The sequence below is a fragment of the Camellia sinensis genome, chromosome 8 (genome assembly GCF_055761805.1).
Source record: "Camellia sinensis isolate YWXY chromosome 8, ASM5576180v1, whole genome shotgun sequence".
In the NCBI taxonomy this organism is placed as follows: Eukaryota; Viridiplantae; Streptophyta; class Magnoliopsida; order Ericales; family Theaceae; genus Camellia; species Camellia sinensis.
Genome location: NC_138968.1, coordinates 13,578,112 through 13,591,576, shown reverse-complemented (window position 1 = coordinate 13,591,576; position 13,465 = coordinate 13,578,112). Strand labels below are relative to the sequence as shown.

The 13,465-nt window shown below is 34.9% G+C and overlaps 1 non-coding gene across 1 annotated transcript; it reads left to right on the top strand.

The window, feature by feature from the left end:
- The first annotated feature begins 12,127 nt into the window (after nt 1-12,127).
- Nucleotides 12,128-12,200, top strand: TRNAA-CGC (transfer RNA alanine (anticodon CGC)). Its single transcript has one exon. It is a non-coding gene; the product is annotated as a tRNA-Ala (tRNA).
- The last annotated feature ends 1,265 nt before the right edge of the window (nt 12,201-13,465 follow it).

Here is a 13,465-nt window from a genome sequence, read left to right as displayed (position 1 = left end):
TCGTGGTCTTCCTCCGATCGTGAGTATATCAAAATATCATCAATGAATACTACCATAAATTGGTCCAAATAAGGCGTAAAAATTTTGTTCATTAAACTCATGAATACCCCAGGCACATTCGTCAAGCCAAATGGCATTACCACAAACTCATAGTGGCCATAACGGGTTCGAAACGCGGTTTTGGATATATCTTCTCCTCTGACACGAAGTTGGTGACATCCCGACCTAAGGTCAATTTTGGAAAAACATTTTGAGCCTCTTAATTGATCAAACAAGTCATCAATTCTGGGTAGGGGATATCGATTTTTAATGGTGACTCGATTTAGTTGTCGGTAATCGATGCACAATCTTAAGGTTCCATCTTTCTTTTTCGCGAATAATGCTGGCGCTCCCCAAGGCGACGTACTTGGTCTGATGAACTTTTTATTCAACAGTTCTTGCAACTGCTCCTTTAATTCTCGAAGTTCGACTAGCGCCATATGATGTGGTGCTATTGAAATTGGTGAAGTCCTTGGTTGAAGCTCAATTGTGAAATTTACGTCTCGTTTTGGGAGTAATCCCGGTAATTTGTTAGGGAAAACATCAGCGTACTCGCACACCACATGGGGTAATCCTGGATCCTCTCGATTTTCGCCTTCCAAAATTAGGCTTGCCAACCATCCGATTAGTTGATCATGCCATCGTGACTTGCGACACGTTGGAGTTATATCTCCTTTTAAATTGAACTTTCGTGCTGTTAAGGGAGGATGTTGTCACTATCTTATGGTAACAATCAATAATGGCTCGATGAACTGACAACCAGTCCATTCCTAGGATGACATCAAAATCAGACATATCCATAACCCTTAGATTATATATCAAATATGAACCGGAGATTTCTAGTTCACAAGACTTACATACTAGATTTACTCGGGTTTGGCCCCCTAAGGGTGAAGTAGCACTCATGGCTATCTCTAGCGTCTCTGGCTCTAAACCCAAACTTGTCACACATGCAGTGGATATAAAAGAATGCGAAGCTCCATAATCAAACAATACTTTAACCCAAGAATTCATAAGGATTAACATATCTTGAATTACTGATGGGTTATCAACATCTTCTTCTTCTTGGAGAGCATACATTCTCCCTACTGCCTGTTGGTTAGCCCCTCCTGGTTTCTTTCCATTTCCAGCTCCTTGTGGTTGTGTTCTTGGTCGGCCTACATTCTTAGAGGCTTGAGGCTGCCCCTTGTTGGTCTGAGTATTTTGAGTAGGCTTAGAACCTTGCCCTGGTTGGCATTTGTTGTATTGTTGTGCCCCTCGCTGATCCATAAAATACTCCCCACCTTGAGGACACTCACTTCAACGATGCCTTTGTTGACCACATCTGAAACATCTTCTTTTCCACTCATTTACAAAGTTTCCTCCTTGCTGGTTTCCTCGATTCTGCTTTTGTTGCTGCTGCATCCCTTCGGCATAAGGTGCTGGCGCAGGATGGTTTCTGGTGTTGCGGAGTGGGCCTCCTCCGCGTGGTTGGTTGTTGTTCCTTGATCGCTGATTTCAAATGCGTTCAGAATCTGCTAACTCTCGTTCCACAATTAAAGCTCGATCCACCATCTGGGCATAGGTGGAGAGTTGCACTGCGATCAATCTTCCTCTAATGTCTGTATCCAAACCCCATTCAAATCGCCTAACCTTATCCTCTTCATTTGCTACTATGGCTAAAGCGTACCATGAGAGAGCTTCAAAACGGTTCACATATTGAGCGACTGACATTTTTCTTTGTTTCAGTTGGAGGAACTCTTGAATCATTTCTTATCTTAGCGAGTTAGGAAAATACTTTTCCATGAACAGGTCTTCGAACTGTCTCCAAGTTAATGTCTCTACTTGTCAAGTACTTTTGATCATTTCCCACCAATGATCTGCTTCCCCCTCCATTTGAAATGCCGCCATAGTCACTCTATCTTGTTCATTCCGGATGTCAGAAGTATCTAGCAACTTCTTAATTTGTCTTAACCAAGCTTCAGCTTCATGGCGGTTTAATCCACCAAGGAATTTGTGGGGACATAGCTTTTCAAATTCTGCTATCATTTCCGATTTGTTTTGATCTTGGTTTCGGGGTGGTATATTTCCTACCCTATCAGCAATCACGCGTATAATTCGAGCGACATCGCCATCAGACACTCCATCACCATTACCGTTGTTATTATTTCTTGTTCGTCCAGCCATTCTGCATGATGGGATTTTTTTTTTTTTTAGCAATTCGTGATTTGTTCATTTATTTATTATCATTATCATTATTATTATTATTATTATTATTATTATTATTATTATTATATTTATGTGTAAGGATAGTAAAAAAAAAAGAAAACTTCATTAATTAGATTAGATAAGTTACAATTAGCAAAATACAAATAAAACATAGGAAAAGATTAAATAACATACTACGGGCAAAAGATAGGCCCTACAATCCGAGTTAACTCCGACACTCACAATTCTAAACTAAGCAATTTTACATGTGAGCATACAAAATAATCGGTTAGCCTAGTTTATAATTCCCTTAAGACCCCTTAAAATAGCCAAGGAAAGTCTCTCCATACAAGGGCTTCCGGCTCCCATGTGGCTGGGAAAAGCCCCATGAATCGCCACAGCACCCTCACGAAGATAGTAGTTTTGCACACACGATGCCCTAGTAGCAGCACCGACTCCTCCCGATAGGTCCTCCAGTCTCTGAAGTCCACTGACCCATCTCTCCTCATAATTCTACTTGGGTCGGGCATGATGCATTGAAGGCTCCAAAAGTCAAAAAGGTCGCCCACCCTATCGGTGAAACCATCCGGGAAGGGGCCTAATTGATATACCCAAGGAGTCTCTTGTCTTAGAATCTGGACAGGCCCGATATAGGTACCCACCCAACTCTCAGCTTTCCAAGCACAACCTCCTAGGGGATAAAGCCTGACATATACAAAAGAGCCAATCTGCAACCCGTTTCGCACATCCCAACCCTCATATATGGCTCCTACATCTCCAGTGCTCTCCTTGGTATTGCCTTCTATAGACTCATCTTCAGTGTTTGACTCAATCATAATAACCTCCAGGGGGTTGTATATTGGTACAATTTCTTCAGACTCAGGTTCAGGCTCAAGTTCAGGATCAGGTTCAGGGTCAAACTCAGGCTCAGATTCATAGTCTTCTATAGGCATCTCCACTTCTTCACTTGGGTCAGATTCTATGGATTCATAGTCTTCTATAGGCATCTCCACTTCTTCACTTGGGTCAGATTCTATGTCATAGTTTTTCACCGAATTTTCCTCGTTAGAGTTAATGTCTGATGACCTTGGCATCCTACAAATAAAAAGGTTCTAACTTACTTAAGTCATCGAAAATTACAAATTAACGTAAGGTTTTCTTAAATGTAAAAATAATAAATTACTACCCATGGCCCAAAGGTTCAAACCTAGGCTTTGATACCAAACTGTGACGCCCCAAAATTTTTTTTTGAAATGTCATAAGATTTAAATAACAATAACTTGCTAGATAAAATTTTAACTATTAATTAGGAACTTTTAAATTTTTACATAGTTAAAGTCCAACAACAAAATAAAACTACAAGTTCACACACAACGTTACAACATAGTTAAACACTAATGCAAGAAATAACAGGATTTTATTCCGATAAAATCTTGACTCTAAGTTAGCCAAGGTTCGATATTAGCAGCAGCTCTAATTTCAGCCTCAGTCTCTTCCTCGACATAATCTGGCATGAAACGCCAGGGCAACAAAATATATGCCATGAGTTTTGCAACACAGTAAGAAAACATAACCAACCTACCATTTTTTTTGAGAGAAAATAGTGAGATTATAAACACGAGATAATAATATAATTGTAAACATAAATTACAACCAATAAAATAGTTCAAATAATTTTAATAACTTAGGTGACCTTTGAAATCTCGCCAAAGAGGTTTAACTTACCAACCACTAAGTCATGGCCACGTTTAATTTGGAAACCCCCCATTCGTCAAATATTCAAGAACTACCAAAGATGTCCACGCCCGGAGTTATTTACCCAAGCCGTGACATCCGTGGTCTGTCCCAAGGGAACGGTTTGCCAGGGGTACGTAACTTCCCTGTGTGTCACCCGCACATCCACCCTTATTCCAAAACCAATTACCGATAAGGGTTCAAATAAGCCCCGTGCCACCTTAGGGTTTCGCGACACAATTTACTTAAAACTTATTAAAAACCAGGGCTCACCCTGAATACTCGGTATTAACCCTTTATCAGTAACTTTATATATACCATCACTCATTTCGGTTAATTTATATATTAAACACAAATTATTCAATTCTCAGTCACCAATAATGTTATACTGACTAAAAAAAAATTCCCAACATAAAACATTATACATGTCACACAATAATAATTAAATATACAAAATTTAATAGACAATTAATTTAAGCCATGGTATGAACATAATAACTTAGATACAAGAAATAACCCATAATTATACACATGCACAAATTGTTGACTTGCAAAATTAGACTAGCACAATATTATATAAATCACAACACACCCATACATGGATTTCTAATTTATAATAGTTGATGGATTAGACCCACACAATATTGAAGTGATGATTTTATCATGCCCAGAAAATTTCGGATGGTAACTTAGGTATTAAAATTTAGGGGGATGCACCAATAAATCCCAAATTAATAACTTATACACTGTTTAGTCCTAAAAGTTTTCTTATAGACTGAAAGGTCCTATTACAATGTTTCAAACATCACATTAATGTTTCGAACATTAGATTTCGAACATCAGATTAATGTTTCGAACATTAGATTTCGAACATCAAATTAATATTTCAAACATTAGATTGATGTGCAAATGGGACTAAATGGAGCATAAGAAAACTTTTAGGACTAAATAGTTCAACTTTTCAAAAACTAGGACTTATGGGTAAATTTTCCTAAAATTTATAAATAAATTATTTACACAATTCTAAAATTCGTGCAATTGAACAGAATACTCAATAGGGATGTTTAGGTCACTTTTCAAAAAGAATTTCAGAAAAAGAAGGTGTAAATAATCCTGTAAAATTCCCAGCAATTTTTATGACACAGATTCGTCACATTTCCTTACATTAATTCCATGCTTAAATTTATAGATCAAATCCATAATCTAAAAATTTATCATGAAACTAGACTTCTCAAATTTTATCTTTTAGTTAGAAATTACCAGATTTGGCTTAGTATAGAATTTTAAATAAATTTTCAAATACATAGTAAAATCTGTCTCACAGTTTCAGATTTAGTTAAAAATTTGTATAAATTCGTAGAAAGCTCAAAAATTGTTTCCAAAATTCCTGGATGAACTAGACATCATTATCAACAACTTTGTAGAATAAATTATCTGGAAAGTTTGAGTATAAAATTGTCTAAAAATTCGGGCAACATTCTGACAGATTTAAAACAGATTGTTTTCAACACAGTTTCAGATTTAGAAAAAAAAAATTGTATAAATTCGTAGAAAGCTCAAAAATTGTTTTCAAAATTCCTGAATGAACTAGACATCATTATCAACAACTTTGTAGAAGAAATCATCTCGAAATTTTGAATATAAAATTGTCTAAAAATTCAGGCAACATTCTGACAGATTCAAAACAGGTTTATTATTTTCAATCTTCTCTTTAAATGTGTAAACTACATCATGCAAGCTTATTTCTTTACACTAATAAGATGATTTTAAGACCATCAACATCTTCAAACACTTGATATACACATCACAAAATTTCTACACATATATATAAAATTTTTATTTATGCGTAGTCATTTTAATCACAAGGACATAATCTGAAAATTTCACTAATAAAAGAAATGAGAGAGTTGAGACGGTTTTCTTACTTAGTAATAGCGTGACAAAATGGTTGAGAATTTTGACTTCCTTAATCTCCTACTCTTCTTCCTCTCCTATCACTAAGTGTTAGGTTTTATTCTTGGCAACCCCGTTTGACAAAACTCCTTTCAGTTGTATTTATTTTCGCACTTTTATTTCAGTGAGACTATGAGTGTTTAGATGCGAATCCAACCTGAATTGTGCCTTTCAGAGAAGTTTGTGATGCTAACACTTTCAAGATTGCCACTTCACTGATTATAACGGGGATCGAGCTGAGAATTCCTAGTTCCAGCAGTTTTGGTCGCCTGTAAAAGTACTGAGATGTGTGATTTTGCGCTCGAGCGGGTTCTCTAGTGCTTGAGCGGACCTCTGTTATATCACGTGCATATTTTGCTGAAGCCGCTCGAGCGGGCTGTTAAGCGCTCGAGCGGAGATCGCGGGACAGATTCTATAAATTCGCTTGTTAGGTCAGATTTTAGGATTACTACTCCAGATCTTCTTTTTGGGTTCTAGGGTTTATATCTGGGGATACTTTGTGAGTTTTCTTTGATGTTTTATTGAGTATTCAACTCATGGTTTAAAGAGAGTACATCAAAGGTTGTGTTTTATTCTACAAAAGAGAGAGTTGTTCTTCGGTGGATTCTGAAGAATTCGAGCCTGAAGCTTTGGTGGATTCCGGGGTGGCTCATCGTAAAAACAATTCCGAGGTGAAGACGGGTTGGAAGAGGCACATAGAGGTTGGTTCAATTAGGCGTGGATTCGCTAGGTAATTGAGAGTATACTTGTGTAATTCCTTTAAATCTTCTTAGTAGATTGTTTTGTGGCTGTTGCCCGTGGTTTTTTTATCACAGTTGGAGGTGTCCAATTGTGGTTTTTTCCACGTAAAATCGTTGTGTCTCTTTGTCTTGATTGTTTGATTGGGATTGTTATATTCTGCTTAAAATTGATACATAATCACAAATCAACATCTAGGGGATTTCTAGATTTTTCACTAAGCTTGGTTGCTTCATGGATTTCTCTCTTCTTTTTTTTTTCCTCACCGAATGCTTGCATGCACCTTATAGACAATGAAGGCTTGCATGCATATATATATATACAATGCTTGTTGCACAAATCTCTCTCTCTCTCTCTCTCTCTCTCTTTTCATTCTAAGTTTTCTTTCCCTCAATTCCAAGAGCATCATCAGCTCTTTTTCTTTAAACAAGCATGCAAATCAACATGTGCAAAGCCTCCATCGAATTTCTACAAAGGTTTGATTCCCTTTTTTTTTTTTTGTATTTGTGTGGGTTTCTGAAAATTGATACACTAAGATTTTTAATTAAGGTATTTAGTAAGAATAATTATTATATTGAATCCTAATTAAAATAATTTATAAACAACAAATATTGAACACCCACAAAATTATTATTTTTAATAATGTCTTTGTTAGTGATTGAATTGAGTCAATTTAAAACAAACTTTTACACTAATATACAATTCAGATAGACTGTAGACAAAATTAATTAGTTAATTTATTTATTTATTTTCTTTTAAGAATAATTAAATGTGGGGTTTTCACAGTTGAACTAAGTTTGATCTAGTCAGATTAACAGAGACACCGAGGTAAAAAACCTCGGCTAAGATTTGTTTGAATCAGACTTCGGCAAAATTAAAGATGCATGCTTAATGTAAACATAAGTGATACTTAGGTTCACATTAGGGCGTAGGAAACAGGAATAAGGAATAGGCTTGACACTTGTTGAAATTTACAAGTTGGAGTCAGCCGAAGTATTTAGATGGGGGGACACTTGAGTTGTTGGTTACCTGAGATCACCAACCAGGTCGCCAAACCTGGAAATGTTAGAAATGTGAAATCTTGATAAAGGACAATAAGTACAAGTAAGGAAGCAATACTTGTTTAATGTTATTCAAAGAATTTTTATAAAGTGCCCATTGGCCGAGATCACAGTAAAAGGTGAACTTCGAGGTAAGTTGGTTCGAGGTGACCAACTAAGGGTGCACCCAAGATAAAGTGGATCTGAGGTGGTATATGTCAAATGTGTTCTGACTCGAAGTGATTACACAGTTAAAGTATACTTGGGAGAAGTACAAAAATATTCTAAGTATGGAATCATACAAGACAGTAAAGATAGAGACAAGCATTCAACATTTAGTCAAAAAGAGGACTTGTAATCAAAAAGACAACTTGTTCAGATACAAAAAAAGGCACCTCGGCCCGAAGCAAAACAAGATGTCAAGATGGAATTTGACTCCACTCTCGATGATAGATACTATAGGGAAAGACATATATGTCTCTCCAGGCATCATAGAATCTTCCTCCCCAACCAACCTTAGATGAACGTCGGCTGGAATGGAGAATTCCTGATAGAAGTATTTTAGTTTATTGGAGGAGTCTACCCTTCATTTGAACATCCCCATGACCTTGGCTAGGGCAATTTTGGCAAGGAAGGTTGGACTGGGTGGGTTAAAGACCTCGGTAAAACCCTGGGGACTGCTGGGTTATCAGTTTTAGGGTTCTGAAGAAGGTTTGGGGGGAAAATTTGTTTCAGTTTTCCTAAGTGTGGATTCTAGCAAATCTCAAACCTAAGTCTATGCAAATGTACAAGATTCAGAGGTAGTAATCTACTAACAAACAAGAACAGACAGAAGAAATAGGTGTAAAAAACGTGAAACAATGATCAAAGATTAAAGAATACGAGAAAAATAAAGCATTGACAGATTCAGGAAATGAACAAAATTGATAGAATTCGGTGTCAGTGTGCCAGAAGATATGTGTCAAATACAAAAAATATGAAAATGGCTCAAGAACATGAAGGACAAAATATAAGTCAAAGTAAGCGAAGGCATGTAGAACAATAGGATTCAAATATGAATACAAGATAGCAATGTAGATACAGATACAGATACCGTATGTGATGTGTAACAATTCACCGAAGGAATATATTTGAAAACAGTGGAGAATTGAAGTTAAAATAAAAGAAATCAAGGACTTACAAAGCGGAGCCGAGGAAGTAAATGTCGAAATGGGATTTGCCGGAATCAAACAACGCTCTAATTAGAGCGGAACTGTTGAGTGCACGCCAGAAGTAGTGACCAGAGTTGTAATAGGAAAAGCTTCGAAAGAATGGCAATGAAGACTTCTAGAGAGAGAGTGAAAGAAGTTTTGTCAAAAAAACAAAAAGGTGGCAAAACATTATGTAACTGCCCTGGACGACGTACCTGTTAGGCGGCGTGGGCAGCTTTGATGTGATAGAGTGACGTGTGACTGATACGAACCAATGAGGTGATGATATAATGATCTCGGTTGAGATATTGATCTTGGTTAAGATGATGATCTTGGTTGAGATGTTGATCTCAGTTGAAATGTTGATCTCAGTTGAGATGTTGAATTTAGATGGGACAGAACTTGTTTGCTCTTGGTTCCTGATGAGTTGATACTAGGGTCTTATTGTTCTTGAACTAGTGAATTATGATCTCTACTAGTAGTGTGATCTCTATCGAGATATTGGACCTGGAGGAAATAGAACATAATGGTTCTTGATTCTTCATTCTTGACGAGTGGACATTTGAGTCCTTGTTTCGATACGCCGGTGAGTCATGATCTCGGTTGGAAGAATATCTCTAGCATGTTGGAAAATGAAACGATGTAGGTTCCATCACCTCAGGTTGCTGAGGTAATAGAACCTAAGAGGCAGTTATGGAGAAGTATTTTGATATGACGCCACGTGGCTAAGGTGACATTAAGGTGTTAGCCGAGGTGCCACCTGAGCAGATCATGTTTGCCGAGATGTTTAGGGCACTGCCAAGGTATTTTGCGATGATACCAAAATCTGAGATATTTGGATAGAGGATTAGAGTCCTAGATGACATCAAGCTATCTATTTGGATAGAGATAAGACTCTTGAGGGAGTTCATCTTAATCTGAATAGTGTGAGTTATGATAGATGTTATCCTTGTAAAGGATAGAGTCCCATGAAGTAAAACTTCTAGGGGAAGTTGAACACTAATCATTATAAAAGTAAGGCACCCTTGTGAGTGTAAGGTATGCTTTTATTTGTGATGCTTTGACTTGTGCATTTAGTATTGTTTTAATATTTGAGAGAGATAAGATTTACTAACTTGATCATCGGAGTGCCCTCGATGGACGAACCATCGCGGGAATTCTCATCTTCTTATTACAGGTTGTTGGGCTTAATCTATTCTACCAGTACTCTCCAGCTGAGTTCCCCCATTGGTTGTGTTCGAAAATCAACACCCACAAAAACAATAAAAAGTGAAAGTGAGGCAAAATGTTTCTAGGGTTAATTGCACTTTTTATCTTTATAAATTGACCCAAATTTCATTTCAGTTATTATAGTTTCAATTTGAATAATTTGATCTTACACTTTATGTCCAATTTCAATTTGGTCATTTCATTTAAATTAGAGATTAAAATTAACAATTTTGGGATACTTGCCAATTTTTAAGGTGTACACATAAACAAATGAACAGAAATTTAGATTCAAGATTAAAATTAATAATTTTAGAACACTTGTCAAATTTTTAAGGTACACATAGATAAAATTAACAAAATTAGATAGAAGGACCAATTGGAACTGGACTTAAAGTGTAAGGATTAAATTGTTCAAATTAAAATTATATGAATTAAAGTAAAATTTCGATCAAATTATAGATGAAAAGTGTAATTAACCCATGTTTCTCTATGCAGGCAATAAATTAAGTAATGGGCAAATTACATCATTAATCTTTATTGTTGAAGTGAAGTGTTATTTTAATCCATATAGTTTTAATTTGAATAATTTGATTCTTACATTTTCATTTTATTATAATGTGAACCCTCTATTACTTACTATTAAAATTAAAATTAAAAAAAATTATATAAAATTATAGGAATTAAAGTAAAATTCAAAACAATTTATAATAGCATCAACTACTTACTTGTGCATTCCCACGAACAGTAGGAGCAATGTAAACAATTGGATGGCCAGAAAAATTAATCTCTTCTTGTGGACCAACCACATTTGAGAAGGACATTGTTGTGTTCAAAAGCACCCTTTTAATTAGATAACCAGCTGCCTGTTAACCATGTCAAAAAAAAAAACAACTACTATGAAGTGCTCGTTTGGGATGCCCCATTGGGGCTAAAATGGTCATATAAGACAAAATAGACTATTTTAGTTAAATAGGATAAAATGTCACATCCAATCTATAATCATTTTATTTTTTCTTTTACAAAAGTTAAAAAAATTAAAAAGTCTATCCAAAATAAAAATTTTTAGCCTCAGGCTTACATAATCAAAAAAATAAAAAAACCAAAAAATCAACTTACATCCCAAACAAGCTCTGGGCTTTAGTAAACCAAAGTGATTCAAACCAAACATATGCCTGCTTGTGATCTAAAGTGATTTTTTATGAATCAAAGTGTTGGGTTATGACTTGAAGTGGTAGTGCGATTTGCCTATATATCAGATGAAGGTGAGGAGCCACCAGTGTTAGACATATCAGCTAGGATTTGGCTTGTTTTTAGTTGAAATTTTAACTGAACAAATAGTATCTTACCGGTAAGAGTCATTAAATAGAAATTTCTTACTTGTAAGAATTTATGAAAAGATTCAATTAGATCAAGAGTTAGAATAATGGGTCAAAGTATTTCATAGTAAGAGACCTTTGTTTAAAAATTCTTATTAACAAAACACCTCAACTATTTGATCTAGTTGAACTTTCTGGAGATAAGTCATTTAATAAAAAAATGAGAAATACATCTAAATGTCTCAAAAAAATTTCATTAACAAAACAAAGGACAAATAAGTTAAAAAAATAGAGACTACAATTGTGAAATCATTTTTCTTTATAATAAAGAATTGATTGTGTAATAGAATATGTGAGGATGAGATGAGTATTTTTTTGGCTATATATATGTTTGAAAAAATAAAAAAATTCATAACATAAGAAATGAGATTATCATGTAACAATTTTAAAAAATAAAAAATTATCGTGAACACTTATAAAAGTGTAGATCATTGCTTAATTTTTGTTAAAATAATAGTATTAAAGCTTTTGTTGTTACAGGTAGTCTGAGAATTTTAAATTACTTATGTTGATATTATTGGAATATATAAAATTGCATTATATTATATCATATGCAGTTGAAGGCAGTTGGAAATGTAAATAAACTGCTAATTAATATAATGGAAATGTAAATTAAACTATTAATTAATAAAATAATAATATAAACATCTAAAGACAATAAGGGGGTGTAGCTCATATGGTAGAGCGCTCGCTTCGCATGCGAGAGGCACGGGGTTCGATTCCCCGCACCTCCATTTCTCTAATGTCGTCTTTTTACTCCTTTAATATCTTATTTTTATCTAAATTTCAAATCATTCCGTTTAAATTTTTATTAATTTTTGATGTTTCATCAATTTGAATTTTTTCTATTCTATTTTTTTTTTCTTGGTAGGTAAGTTATATAAATCTTATACAAAAAAATTAAATATTACAATGAAACTCATTACATAACTAAACAACACACCCTTTGAGAGAGAGACAACATACACACAACATAATCTATTGAGTAGATCTAAATAAGTTCAGAGTTAGACTAAGAATACAACACTTGGACAAAATAAATTTTATATAATACACTGTCGAATCACTCATTTACTCTAATAAACCCTGTTCATGGTATGTTCTATTAAATATGTTTTAAAATGTGAAAGTTTGGATTATCGAAATAAATCCAATAAAGTGCATAACAATTTCTAAAATATGAAGGTTTCGCATTATCAAAATAGGTTTAATTAGATGCACAACAATTGTTGTTCCAAACCTGATATATTTCATTTAATATTTTTTTAAAATATAAACAATTCAAATTACCGAAATAAGTCCAACAAAGTGTATAAGAGTTGCTCCCAAACCCGCGTTTAAGAGGACGGAGAAAGTGATCTTGAAGAATTGATCTGGACCCAATATGCTGAGTTGAGTCTGGTGCTTTTTGACTACATCACACTTCTACGTTCTGCTAATCAGCCAACATCAAATAACATCAGTAATTTATTAATTACAAAAGCTATACAGTCAATGGGCCTCCATTGGGTAAGACCATGGAAGAAAGCCCAACCCAATCCAAAAAATGGGCCAAGGTCTGATTATAAATACAAAATAAATTTAATACACTCCTTCAAAAAGATTTGAAGTTTTTTTTGGGTTTATATCTTCAAATTCTTCTATTCTATTCTATTCTCTTGTCCCAAGTTAATTCTCCACAAGATTGGGTTTATGTTTTGAGAGTATTGTGTTTCAGAATTCAAAAATGATTTTGTGACTGACAATTGAGACTGTAAGATAAATTGATATATATTATTGATTGATTTTGTATATTACAAGATTGTTGTATATAGATTTTGTATATTACAAGCTATTATATAGGAGAGGTGTGAGGTAGGTGAGTGGTGGTAGTGGATGGTAGTGGAGGTGGTGGGTGGTAGTGGAGATGGTAAGTGTGTTAGGTTTAGTGGAGTGGATGTAGTGGGTTAGGTTAGTGGGTTAGGTTTAGTGTACATTAACAGCCCCCCTCAAACTCAAG